The sequence below is a fragment of the Puma concolor genome, chromosome C1 (assembly GCF_028749965.1).
Source record: "Puma concolor isolate L17-30 chromosome C1, mPumCon1.1.hap2, whole genome shotgun sequence".
Lineage (NCBI taxonomy): Eukaryota > Metazoa > Chordata > Mammalia > Carnivora > Felidae > Puma > Puma concolor.
The window spans coordinates 5,575,500-5,597,244 of NC_141674.1; the positions used below are offsets into that span (position 1 = coordinate 5,575,500).

The 21,745-nt window shown below is 43.7% G+C and overlaps 1 long non-coding RNA gene across 4 annotated transcripts; it reads left to right on the forward strand.

Moving 5' to 3' along the window:
* The first annotated feature begins 31 nt into the window (after positions 1-31).
* LOC147577753 (uncharacterized) lies at positions 32-18,965 on the forward strand. 4 transcript variants are annotated; one of them, XR_015254432.1, is made up of 5 exons: positions 32-1,785; positions 6,708-6,759; positions 9,950-10,024; positions 14,274-14,632; positions 16,437-18,965. It is a non-coding gene; the product is annotated as an uncharacterized LOC147577753 (long non-coding RNA). The 4 variants fall into 4 exon arrangements; XR_015254434.1 differs by lacking the exon at positions 14,274-14,632; XR_015254433.1 differs by lacking the exon at positions 9,950-10,024.
* The last annotated feature ends 2,780 nt before the right edge of the window (positions 18,966-21,745 follow it).

Consider the following 21,745-nt stretch of genomic DNA (forward strand, 5'->3'; position numbering starts at 1 on the left):
TTGTCTCCGAGGGGGAAGATTCTGGGCCTCATCAGAGCGGCAGCTGCCGAGCCTCCCCCGGAGTCCTGACATCGAACTTTTCTGTGAGGTGTGCGGGCAGCTCGGCCTCGTTGCGCCCAAACCGCAGGCGGCGCCGCGCCTCGAGCGGGGTTTCCCGTCGTTTCCTGCCCCGGGGAGGGTTTGGCGGGTGTTCCCCTGCCCGCGTGGCGGCTGCCGCGGGGTGACCGGGTGGCCGCAGACTCCCGACCATGGCGAGTGGAGCCTCTGCGAGCAGGAGGCCCGCGCGCACCGTAGGCCTGTGGGCCGAGGCGTGGGAGGGACCGCAAGGGACGGTGTGGACAGAGTGGGGCAGCATGGGACATTAAGAGACGGTGTGGGGCGTCGAGGGACAGAGTCGCACACCGTGGGGCCGAGCGGCACAGCACGGGACAGGGTGGCCACCCTGGTGAGGGCCTTTCATGAGCCCTCCTAACGCGGGTCTGCCCGGCCACCTCTTCTCCGACCACATGTTTGAAAGTGAAGGCCAGGCCCTGGTGGCCGTTGACCCGTGGCTTCCAGGAGGAGCACCCCCAGCCCCAACCGGGCCTCGCCTTCCGTCTCCGATCTCGAGTTTACTTATTAGACCCACGCTGCTCTCCACATCTCCGGGCATCCGGGTAGCCGGCGATGCCCAAGGACAAAACACCAGCTAGCCTGCAGGAGGAGGCTTCTCCCCTGGAAGGTGATGCAACTTAGGCTTATAGTTTAACCGAAAAATAAATAATACAAATGATAACAAACCAAGAGTAACTAAAGTAAGAAAAAAAGCAAACAGACAGAAACCCTCCAGTTTTAACCGGAACAGTCCCCTGAATGGTACTCTCTCTTTAAGTAGAGGCTACAGACCTCCGGCTGACCTCCTTCGCCTTGGAGAGCCCCTTCTTGGTTTCAGCAGTTGTGCCCGAGAGTTACACAGTTAGCACTACCTAATTGGGGGAGTTTAACACATAGAATGAGATTCTGACCTCATTATCAGGTTAACTATTAACTTACGCACTCCATGAAACGATTTTCCTTTTCTCCCCTGTTATTCACTTACATTCTTTTAAATCCGATTCAAAGGCCCAGTTTTGAATTCAAGGGCTTCACGCACACACACAAATCTGAAGTATCCCTTTGCCTTCTCTCAGTTGCAAGACAAACCCATGTTTAGCAGAGAACTCTCCTCTCCTTTCTGATGGGCTTTTTCTGGTCTATGGGGGCTCTGGGGTCATAGGTCCTGAGTCGGGTCAATCAACTTATGGTCTTATTGCCATTGATTTAGTTATTATTTTAGGATGATGGAAATCGGTTACAACTACTCTCTGGCTTTCTTCACCAAATTAGGCTCTTTGCTGTGCGGAAACTCCAGATCGTTCTCCCCCATTTTGGTGTCATTTATGTTGAAGACTTAGCCATATGCTGTTATCAGTGTATAAAAAGAACTAGCCTGAGAACTTGCCAGAGAACATCTTTTCAGGCCTCACAGTGCAGAGCGTTTACTGAATGGGGACCTAGATGAACTCAAGTTTCATCCGAAAGGAACCCTCGTTACGCTAATTCAAGCCACTACAATACAGTTGTAATTTGTGCTTTGGCCTTATTGGCATGCTTTTCCATTCCCCTATTCATTAACAGCGATAATTGCCAGAGCAACCATCAAACACACCCCTTCTTTAGAGAAAGAAGATCCACGGGATACTCGCTCTACGGTTGTCAACCGTATGGTGTCCCGTTTTGGGAAGCTGTCAAAAATCATAAAATCACGTGAGTATAATATATGATTAATCCATTCTTTTCTTCCGATCTATTTTTTTTTTTTTAAACTTTTTTTTTTTTTTTTCAACGTTTATTTTTATTTTTGGGACAGAGAGAGACAGAGCATGAACGGGGGAGGGGCAGAGAGAGAGGGAGACACAGAATCGGAAACAGGCTCCAGGCTCTGAGCCATCAGCCCAGAGCCCGACGCGGGGCTCGAACTCACGGACCGCGAGATCGTGACCTGGCTGAAGTCGGACGCTTAACCGACTGCGCCACCCAGGCGCCCCTTTTTTTTTTTTTTTTTTTAAACTTTTTTTTTTTTTTTTCAAACTTCCGATCTATTTTATTTTTTGAAGTTTATTTATTTTGAGAGAGAGACAGAGACAGAAAGAAAGCACGGGGGGGGGGGGGGAGGGGGAGGGGCAGAGAGAAGGAGAGGCAGAATCCCAAGCAGGCTCCACACCATCAGCCCAGAGCCCGATGTGGGGCTCGAACTCACGCACTGTGAGATCACGACCTGAGCTGAGATCAAGAATCAGACGCTGAACTGACAGAGCCACCTAGGCGCCCCTCTTCTAATCTGTGTTAAACGAGCAAAATAAACAGCTATGTCTATTTGTTTGGGGGGAAAACCCAGTTATAGTTGATAGCTTACTGGATTTGGCTTCTAGTTATGTTCATGTAATATAGCTCTCTCGGCTGTGGCTGAATTACATGAGGAGACTCCTACCCCACAAATCTTTTATCTAATAGTCTATTGGTGATCTTTTGTAATAATACTGTCCTGTCAATGATATTGTATTTAGGGAAGAGTTTAAAAGGAAGGTGCTAAGCAGCTTGCAGTAATATTAGCATCTTGTGTTTATCAGGCGATCATTCACTGATTTTTAACAGATTAGAACACTAGACTAGAGGTTTAGGGGGAAAATATCCTCTTTGTACTGAACCTAACTTGTTTTAAATTGTCTCCAGGGAGAGAGAAGCTTAAAGTCAGACTTTTTTTTTTTTTCCATCTCTCCCAGTCCATTTAATTTTGAAGCACTTCCCAAGGAATTTATATTAGCTGATTATTTTTTAATATGAAAAAACTAAACATAACATCTAAAATGTTAGACTTACATCACATTGACCCAAATTGTCCCTTTGCACTTGGCCATTTCTCAGTGTAAGAAGAAGCTGTCCTTGGAGTGAGAACAAGGGGACGTTCTGGCTCAGAAACCGTAGAATCACAGATACTGCTTTTCTAAAGATTTTGTTCCTTTTTCTCTTGTCTAGCAATACCAATGCTGGACAGGGGCCTTTCAACCCATCCAAATTCATGTTTGAATGTTATTGAATCCTGCAGAAGATGCACATTTTGGTGTTTTTCTTCTTGATTATAGATGGTTTTGTCTTAACCGTAGAAACAGTCAAATGTTTTAAAGTGAGACACTTTCTGGATTACCCTCTTAGTTCTTAGAGCGTTTACTTTTGTCTATTCATGATATAAATGTGACCATGCACTTTCCTTTTTTTACTAATATATGGCTGAGTGTGCAGTAAAACATGACAATGGAAAAATTCCATTTCTTATAGGTCATTTATTAGAATGCCACTTTATGGCTTGGAGACATCTGGGCACAGATATATATCCAATAAACTTTGTGGGTTACTATAAAACATCCATGCCGATAAGAGCCGAGATTCATTCACGAAGAGTCCCACAGCACAGTGGACGTCTCCTCTGAGCTTTCAACTGTAGCAGCCATTTGGAAAATTGCACGGGAAAAGATTTCTTTACAACGTCCATTTTTTCCCTTCTCTAGTTAGGGATACTCCTCCCCCTTCTTAGATTTTACCCTAAAAGAAAAAAAAAAAAAAGAAAAGTATATGTGGTATATACTGCAGATATGCAGACCATGAAGAATGAGCAGGCTTTTTTTTTTAATGTTTATTTTTGGGGTGGTGGGGCAGAGAGAGAGAGAGAGGGAGGGAGTCTCAAGTAAGCTCTGCATGTCAGCGCAGAACCCCATGTGGGGCTCGAACTCAAGAACTGTGAGATCATGACCTGTGCCGAAATCAGGAGTCGGATGCTTATCTGACGGAGCCACCCAAGTGCCCCATGAACAGACTGGTTTTAACTGCTCATTTTCTTGTTTCAGTGTCAGGGCCATGGCTTAACTGCCTTCATAGCATGTATAGTTGTTTATATTTAAATTGAACCACTTTTCATTTACCTAATTCTCCCTTAACAAACATTTGATGTGATTGGTGATCATTGTATTTCTTGTTCTAGTCCATTTCTGGAACTTATGACTATCAGAAACTTTTCAGTGTCCCATACGTACGTTAATTGAATATGTGGGTGTTTGCAAGACGATGCCTTTCGGGTTTCTTTTGAACATGAATCTGACTTTATCTTCAAATTTTAACATTTCGTTTTCCCCCCAAGCAAATGCTGTATTTCCCATCAGCTGGCCAGTAGGGTGTGCTCTAGTCCCTTGCCAGATAAATAAATAAATTAATAAATAAATTGATTAAAAAGAAATTAATTAAAAATATGAATGTCACCTCTTCACCAAGAGATTACAGAAATATACCTCACTCTTTCGTTGCCACCCACAGAGATGAAGTATTCTGCCCACAGACACAGTGAATCGTTCAGCAAACACAGTACCTGTGGGGAGCAAAACTATTGCATTGAAAAAAGAAACTTTGGAGAGGTGGACCCCTTAGGAGTTAGTTCTGAAACAGCTTGCTGTAATTTTACCAAATGGATCCCTTGGTCACAGATAGTTTCTTTTATTCTGTGTAAAATGAGAATAAAAAAATCTGGTGCAGTGGTGAAGAACGCAGACCCTGGGGTTTACATCCTGACTGTCTCACCAGTGACTCAAGTACTTACTTGGCCTTTTGTAAGATGATGATAATAGTGGTTCCTACTCTGCAGGGTTCCTGGCCAGATAAATGAGATCGCACTTGGGAAGTGCTTAGGAACGTGGTCTGGCCCCAGTCGGGGTTCAGTAACAGTAACTGTCCTTTTTTTTTTTTTTTTTTTTTTTTAAATCATTGCTATTCTCACTGTTATTGCTGTAAATTCGTTGAGGGATTTTCTGACACCTTTCTTTGCAAGATTCCCAAATTCTCTATCGCTTATTAGCATACATGATTTAATTTGTCTGGGAGGTGCTTTCATTTGTTAAATTTCAGGAGCATAAACGATTGCTAAGATAAACTGTCTCACTTTTCCTGTAGTATTTCCACTTAAGAGGCTATAAAGCCTTAAGCCAAAGACGAGGGTCTGCCATAGGGAAATATCAAGCACCAGCAATCCTTGGGGAGATACCCGACGGATGGGAGACTCTCAGCATCTCTGAAGGGAAGATAACAAGCGGCCACAAATCTATGAGCACCTTCCTGTAAACTCATATTCATAAACACCCACAAGCATTTGTCCTTTTAAGAAATAGGTTTAGTTTGTACATAAAGTACCTGCAGAACTTTTAAATACAGGCAACATTACCATTTTCTCTGCAAGGCAAGGGCAAGGAGATATTACCCAGTGACTAGGTACAGTAGCATTGTAAGAAGTCAATGAATCCCAACACTTCTTGGGGCTCCACCTTTATTCATTCATACATGTATTCATTAATCAATAAATATCTATTGAACTCCTACTATGTGCCAGTCCATACCAGGTTCGGGGTAGTGAGCAAGAGAAAGATTCAGAGAACGTTCAGCGGTAGGATTATAGACAAGCATATGGGAAACTTAATTTATATAAAGTGCAAAAAAGTCTTCTTAACAAGACTAGATTCTGTCTCCTTAAATCTTTGAGAATCAAAGACTCTTTGAACCAGTATTTTTTTTAAAGTTTATTTATTTTGAGAGAGAGAGAAAACAAGGGGGGAGGAGCAGAGAGAGAGGGAGGCAGAAATCTGAAGTGAGCACTGTGCTGACCGCAGAGAGCCCAATGTGGGGCTCAAACTCAGGAACCATGAGACCATAACCTGAGCTGAAGTTGGAGGCACTTAACCAACTGAGGCACCCAGGCGCCCCTGAGCCAGTATTTTCACTAGTGATACATTGAGGAAATAATCATAGAGAAAGCTTTCTGCTCAAAGTTGCTCAATGCAGTGTTGTTCATAATAGTGAAAACCTGGCCTGTTAGTAGGACAGTTGGCATGTAAAATATCGAATATCTATTCAGCTATTAAAATGATCCTTATGAAGATTTTGTAATTAGGAATAATAACTAATAATAGCTAACACTTTTATAGCATTTGCTAGGAACTGGGCTCTGTTCTAGGGCTTTACCTATAAGAGTTAATTAAACGTTCACACAATCCTGTGAAGTCCATGTTGTTACTATGCCTGGTTTATGAACAAGGTGAAGTAATACGCCCAAGGTTACAAAGCTGGTAACTGTGGGTTTAAACCGAGGCAGTTGCTTTCAACCACTGCAAATTCTTCCAATATAATGCTTGGTGTAAAAAGTAGAATGCGAAATTGAATATGTAGAATATCTATCCTCATGTTATCAGCACCTTTTTACTGTGCGAGACAGAAAAAAATCCAACTCAGGGGCTCCTGGGTGGCTCAGTCGGTTAAGCGTTAGACTTCGGCACAGGTCATGATCTCACGATTTGTGAGTTCAAGCCCCGCATTGGGCTGTGTGCTGACAGCTCAGAGCCTGGAGCCTGCTTCAGATTCTGTTTCCCTCTCTCTCTGCCCCTCCCCCACTCTCTCAGTCTCTCTCTCTCTCAAAAAGAAACATTGAAAAAATAAAGAAAGAAAAATCCAACTCAAATTCACTAAAATAAAAAGGAATTCACTGCTTCAGTTCTGGACAAGTCTTAGTGGCTGCATGCACTGCTTTATTTAGGTGCTCAAATAACGTCACCCACGTCTGGGCTTTCCCTAACTTTTGGTTTTGTCCTATTTTGTAGTGACTTCATCTTGAGGTTCTTCGGTGGCATGATGGCTGCCCGCAGCTCTGAGGTAAGATGGCTGCCAGCAAACCCTGGGCCATTTAATTAAAAAAAAAAAAAAAAAAAGCTTATTTAATGGTTTGAACAAAAACCAAAACCTGGGCCTGCTTCTCACTAGTTCACATGGAGGGACAGGGAACGAATGCTCTGATTGGCCAAGCCTGGGTGCAAGGCCACCCTTGGAACCATGGGTAGAATTAGCTCCACCTGAAGCACATCAACTAAATGCAGAGAAGGGGTGGTGATCTCCTACAGTCAAATTGGACAATGGACTAGGAGAAAAGGGAAGTGGATGTTTTTGGTATACATCAAGTATCCACAACAATTTCATCTATAGGATATTCATCTATAGGATAAGCATTTGACCCCGTAACTTACACCTTGAAGCTTTCTGTTCTTTGACCTTGATGACACTACACTATCATACCTTTTTGGTGTCTCTTCTGAGTCCTCCTTAGTCTTCTAGTCTTCTTTTTCTAGGATGCTTAGCTGTAGGTATCCTCTGGAGCTATTTTTATCTGTTTCTAAGCCATCACATTCAATTCCTAAACTTTTATTATCACCTCTATATGAATTGTGCCCACATCTAATTATAGCCATATCTTCTTTCCTGACTTTTATTCCATGCTTTCAGTTTCTTACTAGTACTCCCCCACCCCCTTTGGATATTTGTTGCAGATTGGCTTCCTTGGGCAACAGGCTTTGGGATGAAGGATAATTTATTAGAGTATACTCTTGGAATCTATTGAAGGGAAGAGGAAGGAGCAGATTTGGGCAGAAAGAGAAGCTGAGCTGTGGTACAGATCCAAGATAGGCCTTAGCTGATCCTATGGAAAGATTTGGAGCTGGATTGGTCCTCTAGAGTTGTCCCAACTTAGGCAAGGGAGCTGGATCTTTATTCCTTCCACCCCCACTGGCCAGTCATTGGATGTGGGTTGCCCTTGGGAGGAAGAACAATATTGGGCAAAGCCATTTTATTTAGCTGAGACACTCTTTAAAGAGGGTTGACAGGTAAGGACTATTTTCTGGCAGCAATCATAGAAGTATGGGGTCTAATCCCAGAAGTAAGACTTCAGCCCTCCAGAGGGATCTGGGTAGCTCATCATCGTAGCTTCCATTTATTTTATTTATTCTCCCTGGCTGTTGGTCTACTCTCCCTCGCTCTATTCTGGTAATATTGTTGACATTTTACTTAGATATTTTGAGGCTATGTTATTAGGTGCATACAAGTTTAGAATTGTTAAACCTGTCTGGTAAATTGAACATTCTGTTAATGTATAATGAGCTTCTACTAGTAATAACTTTTGCTTTAAAGTTTGTTTTGTATGGTATTGCTATAGTCACACTGGATTTCATTTAGTTTGTATTTTGGTGAATCTTTTTCCAAAATGTTCTTTTTAATCTTTGAGTTTCCTTAAGTGTTAGCTGTGTCTTATAAAAAGCACAGAGGTTTTTTTTTTTTTTATTTGTCTTCTAAGTAGGGAGTTATTTCACTTGGATCTATTGTGATTACTGATATACTTACTGACAATTATAACTTATTTTTATCATGTAAGTTTGTACCTTCTGTTTGTCTCGCTATAAGAAGTTTCTTTTTTCTTCTTTCTTGCTTTTTGGGTAGTCATTACATTTTTTTTTTCATCCCATCCCTCAATTCAAAAATTATGCTCTCTAGTTCTCTTTTTAAATGGCTATCTAGAAATTGCAAAATGCATACTTAACATAGTAAAGTCTAAAGCTAATATCTTTACCTTTCTGAAAAATACAAGGAATGATTAAGAACATGTTAACTCACATCACTGCCGTCCAATTTTTATTTTCTTATTTGGAATTCTAATCTCTCTTTCTTTAGCACCACTAATTGGAAGTTGTTATTATTATTACTATTATTTATATAGTCAATATAGTTGACCCTTGAAAAACACAGTTTTGAAAATATAAGCATGCAGGTTCATGGATTTTTTTGGATGAATACAGTACAGTACTATAAATGTATTTTCTCTTCCTTATGATTTTCTTAATAGCATTTTCTTTTCTGTAGCTTTCTTTATTGTAAGAATATAGTGGTGCCTGGGCAGCTCAGTCAGTTAAGCATCTGACTCTTGACTTTGGCTCGGGTCATGATCTCATGGTTGTGAGACGGAACCCCGCATCAAGCTCTGCACTGTCAGTGCTTGGGGTTCTCTCTCTCTCCCTCTCCTTCTGCCCCTCCCCCACTTGTGCTCCCTCTCTCAAAATAAATAAATAAACATTAAAAGAAAGAATACAGCATATAATGCCTATAACCTACAAGACATTTGTTAATCGACTATTTCCATTGTGGGTAAGGCTTCCAGTCAACAGCAGGCTATTAGTAGTTACAGATTATTACAAATTATTACATTTGTTTTACTCTTTTACATTATTTACATTTTTATTTGAACCACTTACAGATAAGTGGCAGACATGAGGCTATGGCATTAAATTTTTTTTTCACGTTTATTTATTTTTGAGAGAAAGAGAGACAGAGTGTGAGTGGGGAAGGGGCAGAGACAGAGGGAGACATAGAATCCAAAGCAGGCTCCAGGCTCTGATCTATTAGCACTGAGCCCGACATGGGGCTCGATCCCACGAACCTTGAGATCATGACCTGAGCCAAAGTTGGATACTTAACTGACTGAGCCACCCAGGTGCTCCAAAGCTATGACATTTTAAACAAAAGCCATCAATATTTTTAAAATAGACTTTATTTTTTTAGGGCAGTTTTAGATTTACAGGAAAATTGAGAAGGCAGTCCAGAGTTCCCATATACTCAGCACCCAGTTTCTCCCCTGGTTAACATTACTTACAATTAATGAACCCATAGTGACACATTATAAATATTTTTAAAATTTTTTTAAATTTATTTTTGAGTCAGAGAAAAACAGAGCATGAATGGGGGAGGGTCAGAGAGAGGGAGACCCAGAATCTGAAGCAGGCTCCAGGCTCCAAGCTGTCAGCACAGAGCCCGACGCGGGACTTGAACTCACGGACTGTGAGATCATGACCTGAGCTGAGCTTAACCAACTGAGCCACCCAGGCGCCCCCCATAGTGACACATTATAATCAGCTGAACTCCATTGTTCATTTGGATTTCTTTAGTTTTTACATGATGCCTTCTTTTCTTTTCCAGGAGCCCATCCACAGCACCATATAACATTTAGTTGTTATGTCTCTTTTAGGCTCCTCTTGGCTGTGACAATTTCATACTTTCCTTGTTTTTGATCATCTTGACAGTTCTGAGGAGGACTAGTCAGGTATTTTGTCACATGTCCCTCTATTGGAATTTATGTAATGTTTTTCTCTTGATGCTTTTGGTTTAAAAGAGGAAGATCATAGAAGTAAAGTGCCTTTTTTATCACATCATATCAAGGGTACGTGCTATTAACATGATTTGTCACTGTTGATGTTGACATTGACCTGAGGAATACTGAGCTATTTAAGGCTTCTGTAAACATTATCAGTGGCTTTCAGGTCAGGTCAACTATTCTGAAAAAAATTTGGAAGTTCAATTATTTTTGAATCATCATGAGAATTGTACAATAGCCGGAAAATTCATTGCAATTCATGGAGCTGCCTATGTTGGTGGGAATTCCTAACTGTAACGTTAATTTTTTTTAAATATATCTTTAAAAATGTTTATTTCTTTTAAGAGAGAGAGAGCATGGGGGAAGGGCAGAGAGAGACAGAGAGAGAGAGAGAGAGAGAGAGAGAGAGAGAGAGAATCTCAAGCAGGTTCTGTGTTGTGGGCGCAGAGCCCCACGCGGGGCTTGATCCTACAAACCATGAGATCGTGACCTGAACCAAAACAAAGAGTCAGATGCTTAACTGACTGAGCCACCCAGGTGCCCCTATACTATAAGGTTAATTTTATACAGTGTGTTTTTGGTGATGCTATGAACTAGGAATTAATGTTAGAATGGAATGTCTTAACATCAATTCTTTTTTTTTTTTAATGTTTTTTTTTGAGAGAGGGAGAGAGACAGAGCATGAGTGGGGGAGGGACAGAGAGAGAGAGAGAGAGGGAGACACAGAATCTGAAGCAGGCTCCAGGCTCCTAGCTGTCAGCACAGAGCCCGATGTAGGGCTCGAACCCACAGACCGCGAGATCATGACCTGAGCCAAAGCTGGACACCCAACTGACTGAGCCACCCAGGCGCCCCTTAAGATCAATTGTTTAAAACATTTAGCGTATTTGAACAGAGATTTTTGAATACATCCATTTGAAGCTAAGAGCATCTGTATCCATCTGTACCCCAGATGTAGCTTTTGATTTTCTAGAATTGTTTTGCAAAGGAACACATCTTATCTAAAAAATGATTTAGCTGTCTTGTTTCCACTATTCTTGTTTCCATTCACTGAATAAACCTTTTGGATGTGTGAGCAGTTACATTTCCCACATCCTACATTTGATCATTTCTAGGAGCCAATAAGAGAGTTCAGTGAAGTGAATTTGAATGATTTATTTGTACAGAAAGAATGAATTTCCTCTTAGCTGTACATCCGACACCCACACGATACCTCATCTCTGATGCTGGGAAGGAACATTTTCGGGAGAAATTTGATGCCCAATTAGTGTGTTTTAATTTGGTCAGTGGAATTTCCATCTGGCTCTGATGTGTATTCTGGAGGACAGACTAGCATGTAGTTATACAGCTTATTAGTTTGTGAGATGGGGTCATAGGTACAGAGGACATTTCACCGAAGCAGGATTTTATAGATTCTGAGTCCCCCCCTCTGTTTTTGTTAGCTACGGGATGCATGGGGACAGAGAAAGCACGTGATACTTATTTTGTGGTTAAACACCTTATTATCAACAGCTTAAAATAAGAAAGAACATCGCAAATATAGACTGCAGATAGAGGTCTTCTCTCCTGAGAAACGAGACATTTACAGATACAATGATATCTCACAGATAGGTGCTTCCTTGCTGTAGAATTATTGGTCACAAAACTTGAGATAAATGTGTTTAGCAAAAATTACAAGTATGCTTTTAAAGTTTTATTGTTCCATATATGTAGAGGCAGGAGGAGGAGGAGGAAAAGGAGAGAGAGAGAGAGAGAGAGAGAGAGAGAATAAACATACTCATCCCTCACAATTTCCGTACGTTGGGAGTATGCACACGCTAATACTGAAAAGTCTAAGATAAAACATGCCTGTTTTAAAAGTGAAGTTTTCACTGCAGGGTTTGATTCCTGTTATGCTGAAAAAAACAGGAGATTCCAGATGTAAGGGATCCTGGCCAAAAACCTCTACTTTCTATTTTTTGCAATGTATCTTTTTAGTCCGTTTCAAGGAGGCACATTCTCTGTTTTCTGGCCTTTGCTGTTCCATTTTTACACATGGGAGTACGATCTTAGCTGATGCTGTCCATGTCCCTTCTTCCTCTAAGAATTACACTCCCTTCCTGGGTCCTGTCAGCTCTACAGCTTTGTCACACTGTGGAGTAAGGTCCACGCTTGCTTGTCTCTTAATGTTGTCCCCGTCCTTTCTTTAGGCACCAAATTCGCACGTATTGTTTTGATTTTCTGTCTTTCACTCAAGTGTAGTAATAACAATCTCAGATGGTTGTGGGATGTCGGGTTTGAATGGGAAGGTCTCAGTGTGTTTCTGATGCCAGTTCTTAATTTCAGGTGATTAGCAGTTCATTATTTTTCGGAGAAAGAGGTGACTGTGTATCCATAAAACTGAAATCTTGACTTTTGCTCATGCACAATTCCAACTGTACTGAATCACGACTTCTAAGATACGAGTGAACAAAGCCCCAGGCAAAGAGGTTTACTGTGAAAACATTCAGTCCTTCCAGGAACAGGACCAGTAATTTCTCCATCTGTCTGTAGAGTCTGAACCTCAGGATGTCTGTGAACGTTTTATTGTGTTCCACTGTACCCTCGAGTCTGTTTCCCAGCCCTGGAAAATGCCCATGAGAAAGGGTTGTGCAACGCTAACTGTTAGTCACTTTATATTTCCTGAATATTCCCTATTTAATTCCCTGGTAGCTGGCAATAACATCTAGGATTTAAATTGCTGAAGGGAATTCGGGAAAACCCACATAAATGTCTAAGCTGGGGTTTGGCAGGCTCTGTGTTTTGGTGACATAACAATGCCATAACGAGAGATTTCATCTCCCAGAAGAGGCAAGAAATCCCTACCACCGCCAGACACCCACCGACACTCATCTGAGTCTGAGGATCATCGTTTGTTATAAATGGATTGGACATAGTTTTTCATCTGATTCCCGGGCTGCTGGAATAAAAATTTGGCCCTGGAGTTTAAATGCAACGAGATTTCTTTAGAAATGGGCACCTCGAAGGGTTAGGGGACTTTTTAGAAAGACAAAAGAAAATGTACGTTTTCTGTAAGAGTGGGCAACAGCTTCTCCGAGAAGAGCCCACCCCACTCCCTCCGGATGGAGTCTGAGCTCTGCGGAGGGACAGGCTGGGCTTGACCTAACCACCAAGCCAACCCCAGCAATCAGATGGGTGATGCTGTTCCCAGGCAGACTTTTCTCACACCCTAGAGGCTAATGGACGCGATTTTTAATTTAAGACAGCCTTTTACAAATTGAGGTATTATATTTACCCTTATCACTGCGAAAATGGTCTGACACGTCTTGAATTCAATTCCACCCTCCATGTTGTTTGATGCTTTATAAGTTTTGATTACTTCAAGGTACCTTTTCTCTTTGTTCATTTTTTGTCATTATTGTGGTTTGGACGTAAGAATATGACCGTGTGCTCTAGAATTTCATGGCTTTTTTAAAAAGTTTATTTATTTATTTTGAGAGAGAGAGAGAGCAGAAGAGGGGCAGAGAGAAAGGGAGAGAGAGGGAATCCCAAGCAGGATCCACACTGTCAGCACAGAGCCCGAAGTGGGGCTCGAACCCACGAACCATGAGATCATGACCTGAGCCAAAATCAAGATTCGGACACTTAAGCGACTGAGCCACCCAGGCGCCCCTAGAATTTGATGACTTTTTATTGGGGAGACTTGTATACTCGCAAAGGAGGTTCATTGTTCCCCTCCTTACTGTTCTCCATTTATACCTGCTAATTCTGTTGTAGTTACTGAGTCATCCGGGCTACTGCTCTGTCTAGTTCTCTCATATTTAATTCTGTCACTTTGATAAATGTTGAGGTCACCAGTTACCATTATATATACTACTGGCTGCATTTCGCCACGTAAGACATTTTTATTATATTTACTGGATCACGAATAGTATGTTGTGTTTTTACCATTTCATGGTCTACTATTACATGGTGATTTCATCTGCCCATGGTTCTTGCTGTGGCCTTGACTTAATCCGACACTGTGGCGGTCCGCTCAGCTCTTCTGAAATTTGTGCAGGTGTCTTAGAGTGTAAGCCATCTCGTTCCTTCAAAGGTTGTCATCGGCTCCTGTTCACATGACTCCTGTGGACAGGAGACTGTTGGGCTTTGCTGAAGGGTGAAGTCTAGTCTCTTTGCTCATTGTGTTGCAATGATATCTCCTCATTTACATCTGTAGCTCTAACTCCAGAAGTTGGACGTCTAGAAGGCATCTGTATTCATTTCCCAAGGCTGCCATCAAATGTACTGTAAGCCGGAAGGCTTAACACGAGAGAAATCTGTTGTCACACAGCTTTGGAGGCCTCGAGTCCAGAATCGAGGGTCAGCAGGGCCACGCTCCTTCCGAGATCCTAGGAAGAATCCTTCCTGAAGCCCCCGATGGTGGCATTCCTTGACATCCTCAGTGCTCCTTGATGTGGAGCCGCATCTCTGCAATCTCTGCTTCATCTTCAAATGACCTCCTGGCAGAGACGTTAGTCATATTGGACTCTGGGCCCACCTTGCTGCAGTATGATCTCGTTGTAAGGAATTACACCTGTGAGACCCTTTCCCCGAATAAGATCACACTGTAAAGTACTGGGGGCCGGGACTTTAACATATGTTTTGGGGAAGGGGGGACACAAAATTTTAATATAGTTTCCATGTCATTTTTTAACAGCTTTGTTGAGATACCTTCCTGTGTTTTTTTTTTGAGATAGTTTCTGCCTTATGACCTTTCCGTTTGCAGTGTCTTTGCCCCAGTCTTCTCATGGCCTCCTTAGATCCTTCAGCCCTCTGCTCGAAACTTCTTCAGAGAGGCCTCTTCCGACCACTCTATTTAAAATAGAAACTCTCATCCACTTACACATATCACTGTCTGACATTTTGTTTGTTTGATGACTGCACATTTCCCCAGGTACATTGTAGGACCTGGGAGAGCAAGAAATTCACCTTGCCGTTGACCAGATGTCCCCAGGGCCTAGAACGGTGCCTGGCACACAGTAGGTGTTCAGTTAATACGTGCTGAATTAACGTGAGAATGAATATAGTCGTAGCATCATCCATTGCCCTGTCACTTTATTGAGCAGAGTTCTGAATCAGAGTGAATAAGGAGGAGATATATGGGAATGTTTCAGTGGAGCATAGGACAACAGTATGTGCAAAGGGCCTGAGGCAAGAGTGTGCTTGGCATGTCCAAGTAACAACAGGGTTGGCCAGTGAGTGTAAGTGAGCAGTAGGAGATGTGATTGGAGAAAGGGACCATAGCAAGCCCCTCTCCCCCTTCCCACAATCTTTGGGCCACCTGACGTTCTTTCCCCGGCTGTTCTAATAGCTGTCTTCCCATTCTTGGGTGGTGGCTTAAATACCACCTCCCTCTCATATTCCACTGCCACAGCATCCCATAGCATTTATCACCAGCAGTGAATCCACTCACTTCTTTATTGTCTTGCCCTCCCACTGCCCCAACCGACACATAAGTGCTGTGTGAGTCAAGATCACGTTTGTTTGATAACTGTTGTGTTCCTGGCATCCAAAAAGGTGCACACTCCCGCAAGTGTTGGTTTGTTGGTCGAGTGAGTGAATGGAGACGAACTTCTATCAGTAAACGAGTTCCCCTGAGTTGCTTAATTCCGTTTATAAAAACACAGTTTATAAAAGTTTCTCTTTTCTGGGGAGGAAAGGAAGGGGAGAAGAGAGAGAAAGGACAGCCATATCTAAATATGCTTCCATCTCCCATATTTATTACCAAATAATACAGTTATATTTCTGGCATTCTCCTGCGTGACATTTTTCTATTCCCATGACCTTAAGGCATATCCCTTATGAATTCTAAGGCTCTGTTTTCTCCCTTGCCACACGTATCGAGTTTTCACCCAACATATTTTCCCAGTGTTTTTTGATTGCTTTTCACATAGTCTTCGTAACGTTAACCTTATAAGGCACATAAATATTTCTAATCTGAGTTTAAACAAGAAAAAAGTGAAGTTAATTGTCTACAGTTAGTAAGTCCATCGATGAACTTTTATTAAGTGGTCTGCTTACCAATTCCCCATATATTTATTGTGTACATACTGGATACGAGGCACTGGTCTAGGCTCTGGGGGGTCCTGGAGTAAGCTGGGCAGGCAAGATGTGGTTCTTGCCTTCCCAAAGCTTCTGTTCTGGTATGAGGCAGACACTAAAAATTATTTTCATGAGAAGTTATTGAATTAAATCTGCACGTAATTGATACACAAAAAAGGAGCATGTGACGCCATGAAAGCATCTTACGGTAGGACCTGAGCTAGTCTTAGGGGTCAAGGACACCTTCTCTGCTAGTTTCTTCTTCATTAAACATTCTTCTCTTTTCTGTTACGAACAGAACTCTGATTTCGTTTGAATGGGCAGAGTATCCATTTTTGTACTTCCCTTGCAACAAGGGATGGCCACTGGACATCGCACTGACTACTCACGTGGTGGAAGTGGACCGGATGGTGCCGGCTGAGTTTCGCTTTCCTGGAGTAGAGTCCGCCTCTTCGTCCTCAGTCTTCTTTCCACTTCCTCCTTGATAGGGGTGTCCATGGAGTGATACGAAGACCGAAGTCACAAAGGCATTGACGATATCTGGGACCTGGTGCCCCTGCCCTTGGGTTTCTATCCCCTGACCTCTTATGAGGTGCTAACAATGAGCCCCTATTTGATGAAGCCACAGAAGAGGGGTTTCTATATCACGCAGTTGGGTGCAGTTCCTAGTTAGTACAAGCTTACTTGAGGAAATGGCATGTGAACTGGGCTTTGAAGGATGTGAGTAGCAACTAACTGAGTCCCCACGTGCTCTGCGTAGACCTAGGGCTTTTGAACGCCGGGGTCTCATCATCTGAGTTGAAGGGTATCGGAGCACAATTTCTTAAATCCCTCTACAGTCGGACTTGACGATGAACCTGCCGGAGGAGAAAAGGCTAAAAGCAGCAGCTGGCCCTTGCCGTGAGCGAGGCACTGTTGTAAGGGGTTTACACCCGTGACCTCTTTCAGTTCTTACGACAACCCTTTGAGAGAGGTGCCATTGTTGCCCCCTCTTAGTTGAGGAAGCCAAAGCAAAGACAGATCAAGCCAGTGGCTCAAGATTGCATAGCTACTAAACGGAAGAGCCAGGATTTGAAGCCCCGTAGTGTGGCTTGAGAGCCTGAGCTCATTAACTCGTGACGAGTGGGCTTGACCCCAACTTTGGACTCATTCCTGTCTCCTTCCCTTTGATGCCTAAGAGGCCTCCTGAGATGTGGTGCCCAAACAGGAGACGTTGACTGTTCTTACCAAGGAGTGCACTTCTGGATTCTGTTCCCCGCTAGCTGATAAGCCAGTTAGGCGATGGTTTTGGAGTACCTTCATGTCGGTCCTCTCCTTTTTGTCATTTCTGGGAACCCTACCGAACCAACTGTTCCCTCAAGTCATGAGACAGAGAAGTTCTTGATAGTCTTTTTTTAGACCCTGACCCAAAGTCTATCAATTTGTTCCAAGTTGCGATAAAAATATTTATCGCAAGTACACGCAGGTTGTTTTATTTTTTCCCTAGCTTCTGGACCGTTGCTTTGTCTGTCTTTTATTGCCGCTTCTGGGATGCCCCTGGAAACACGGAAGCTTCCCCCATTAGGTCCAGCTCAGGGTGCGACTCAGAAAGCAGTCCGTGGATTACTAGTTCAAAACCAGTTCGAAAACTGTTACTGGTCTGCGACAAGATGAGTAGGGAAATGAAGAGGCTTGGGCAATTTGGCATGGCCACAATGTCCAAGGATGTGGTCCCTGAGCTAGTCTTGTTGATGGGGCACGGGCCACTCCGGGTGCTGGCGCACTCACCCAATGAGCTGGTTGTCACGGGAGCTGTGTTACAGGCGTGGGCAACAGGACCACTTGGTTCACGGTGGATTGGAAATGAGAACAAAAGTGCTTCTTCACGACACATAGTTTGAGAATCCCACCTGTGACTCGCGGTGGCAATTCAGCGTGTGTCATGTAATCTGGCCCTCGACCTTATTTTGGTAAGCTTTATTTTAGTCATTTCATCTGTGGAGCCTCCTTGCCTGCGATGACCACAGCCTCTTCTTTCTTTCCTTCACATCTACCGTAGCACTTAGCAAGGTGCTGGCCACATACAGGAGACAAACCTCAAATGCTTTGGGGCGCCTGGGTGGCTCAGCCGGTTGAGCGTCTGACTCTTGATTTCAGCTCAGGTCATGATCCCAGGGTTGTGGGATGGAGATGGCAGTTCGAGTCTGCTTAGAATTCTCTCTCTCTCTCCCTCTCTCTCTGCCCCTCCCCTGCTCGCACTCTCCTCTCTCGCTCTTAAAAACAAAACAAGGGTTTTGTTGTGTTTTTGCCGTGATTCAAATCGTGAGATGAGGGGGGTTGGGCAGGCAGGAGAAGAGTCAACTTTGCCTCACTTGGTGCAAAAAAGGGAAAACAATCCCTCATAACTTAGATTTTAGAAATACAATGTCAAGGAAGAAGCTTCAGGAGTACTATTCTAATGACCATTTATGGGAGCCTGTCACACACCAGGCATTATGCTAGAGGCTGTATTTGTTTCCATATGTCGCTTCACTTAATCTTTGTACCATCTCGTGAAAGTAGGTATACTTACCGCCATTTTGCCAATGAAGGAGATGACGTATCAGAGAGGCTGGGTGACTTATATGAGGTCACACAGCTACTGAGTGGTGGTGGTCTGTCTGACTTCAAAGCCTGTGTACTTTTTCTTCTTCCCATTATTACTTAGTGACAGCATGTATTGCTAAAAGGGAAGGTTACCGGATTTAGAAAATGACTTCAAATGTATTTTAAATATCATTTTTCTAAAATAGCTTTTTTGGTGATTGTTGCTATGTCTTAGATTTCCATTAAAGCCCTTTCTGTTCTATACTTTGCTTTTACTTCAGACGATGGGGCACAATCTTCCTCGGCCCAGGCCGTCCAGCAAATTACAATTCCAGATTCACCTTTGCACCTCTTGGGAGAAGACAGACAGAGCCTTCTTTTTGGGGTCTAATTAGGCCGCGATTTAGCCTCGTGGCCCTGGAGGTCGGGACATGCAGCTTTAGCAGAGACGTGCATCCCGTCTCTGGGGACAGCAGGGTTGTTACATGTCTCCGTGGTGTATCATATGCAAACTGTGTCTAGGATGGGCTTTTCAGATGCCGCTTTCTGGCTCCTGGGGGAGAATTGTTTTCTAATGTTTTTAGTAGTTTCCAAAGGCTTTTATTCCCTAATTTAAATGTATAATTACCTGCTCCTAATTAAGTCCCGTCTCTGAAAACTGTGTCAACAACTTGCTGTCCGGAGTTAAGGTTGAACTGCAGTTTAGACCAGACAAGGGCACATTTACTGAGGACCAAGAGATACTCAGCCTGGTTGTCTAATTATCCCCCTGAACACAGATTTATAATTGTATTCCGTTAGATGTATTTTAGAAAACTGAACTGACTGCCTTAGGGATGAAGCAGGTAAAATGGAGATTTTTATGGTAGTTTAATTTCTTTTTTTTTTTTAACGTTTTATTTTATTTTTGAGACAGAGAGAGACAGAGCATGAACGGGGGAGGGTCAGAGAGAGGGAGACACAGAATCTGAAACAGGCTCCAGGCTCTGAGCTGTCAGCACAGAACCCGACGCGGGGCTCGAACTCATGGACTGCGAGATCATGACCTGAGCCGAAGTCGGCCACTTAACCGACTGAGCCACCCAGGCACCCCTCTTTTTTTTTTAAGCTTATTTCTTTTGCGAGAGAGGGGTAGAGAGAGCATGAGAAGGGGAGGGGGAGAGAGAGAGAAAGAGAGAGGCAGAGAGAGAGAGAGAGAGACAGAGAGAGAGAATCCCAAGCAGGCTCCACTGCCATCGCAGAGCCCAATTCAGGGCTCGAACTCCCAAACTGTGAGATCATGACCTGAGCCAAGACCAAGAGTTAGATGCTTAACGGCCTGAGCCACGCAGATGTCCCCCCCTCCACTTTTTTGTTGTTTTTTTTTTTTTGTAAGTAGGCTCCACACCAATGTGGGGCTTGAACTCACAACCATGAAATCAAGAGGCGCATGCTCTTAACTACTGAGCCAGCCAGGCACCCCAGTATTTGAATTTCTAAAGCAGAATCAGGTCTGTACTTTACGAACTATTTTTATGTTTAAAAAAAAAACAAGGTTACTAGGAAGTGTCTATCCTCAGTGTGAGTTCGTCGGTCCCTAACACATTCCAAGGAAATTTGATTGTGGAAAGGTGTTTGAGAAACGACGTCTTTTATATTTTGTTTATGTTGCGGTGATCTAGTAATTAAATGAGAAAGCAGACTAATAGTGACTCAGGATTCTAATATGAAGAGGAGAGACATAAGGAAGGAAGAAAGTAAATTGCCCTCTTCAGAACGTAAGCAGTCTGCTGAAAAGTAGTTTACCTAGCATAGCATCTCTCAAATAGATGTGTGTGTACTTAAGTAATTTTTCTTTAGCCAATTATCTCTGTCACATCACTGTTTCTTTAATCCCTCACATCTAATTGCTGATCAAAGCCTAAATTCCAACTGCTAAATGAAGCTCTTAATCTGTCCCTTCCTCTCCAATCCTGCCGCCCTATAGCTACTTTACCTCTTGTTCCTGAACTGGTCTCCCTTGACCCCAGGATCTTCCACTCCCTCATCCGACTTTTGTCCTGGTACCATAGTGGTGGCTTATTCGAAAACATGTACTTGATCATGTCACTCTACCACTGAAAAGCCTTCATTTCTCACAGGAAGAAGGAGGAGGAGGAGGAGGAGGAAGAGGAGAGGAAAGGAGGAGGAGAAAGGAGGAGGAGGAGGGAGGAGGAGGAGGAGGAAGAGAAAGAGAAGGAGGAGGAAGAGGAGGAGAAGGGGGAGGAAGAGTGGGAGGAAGGAGGGAGGGGGAGGAGGAGGAGGGAGGAGGAGGAGGAGAAAGGAGGAGGAGGAGGAGGAAGAGGAGAGGAAAGGAGGAGGAGGAAGAGGAGGAGAAGGGGGAGGAGGAGGGAGGAGGAGGAGGGAGGAGGAGGAGGGAGGAGGAGGAAGAGGAAAGGAAAGGAGGAGGAGGAAGAGGAGGAGAAGGGGGAGGAAGAGCGAGAGGAAGGAGGGAGGGGGAGGAGGAGGAGGGAGGAGGAGGAAGAAGAGAAGGAGAAAGGAGGAGGAGGAGGGAGGAGGAGGAGGAAGAGAAGGAGGAGGAAGAGGAGAAGGGGGAGGAAGAGTGGGAGGAAGGGGGAGGGGGAGAAGGAGGAGGGAGGAGGAGGAGGAGAAAGGAGGAGGAGGAGGAGGAAGAGGAGAGGAAAGGAGGAGGAGGAAGAGGAGGAGAAGGGGGAGGAGGAGGGAGGAGGAGGAGGGAGGAGGAGGAGGAAGAGAAGGAGAAAGGAGGAAGGAGGAGGGAGGAGGAGGAGAAAGGAGGAGGAGGAGGGAGGAGGAGGAGGAAGAGAAGGAGAAAGGAGGAAGGAGGAGGGAGGAGGAGGAGGAAGAGTGGGAGGAAAGGGGGCAGGGGAGAAGGAGGAGAAGAGAAAGACAAGGTGGAACACAGACACGAAAGAAAGATAAAGACAAGATGGAGCACAGAGCCCCTGCTTCATGATCCTTGTCCACCTTTCCTCTAGCATCCCTGCTATTCTAGCCTCAGGGCCGAGCCGGTGGCTCCTAGGTCTCTCCTTCGATCAAACTGCT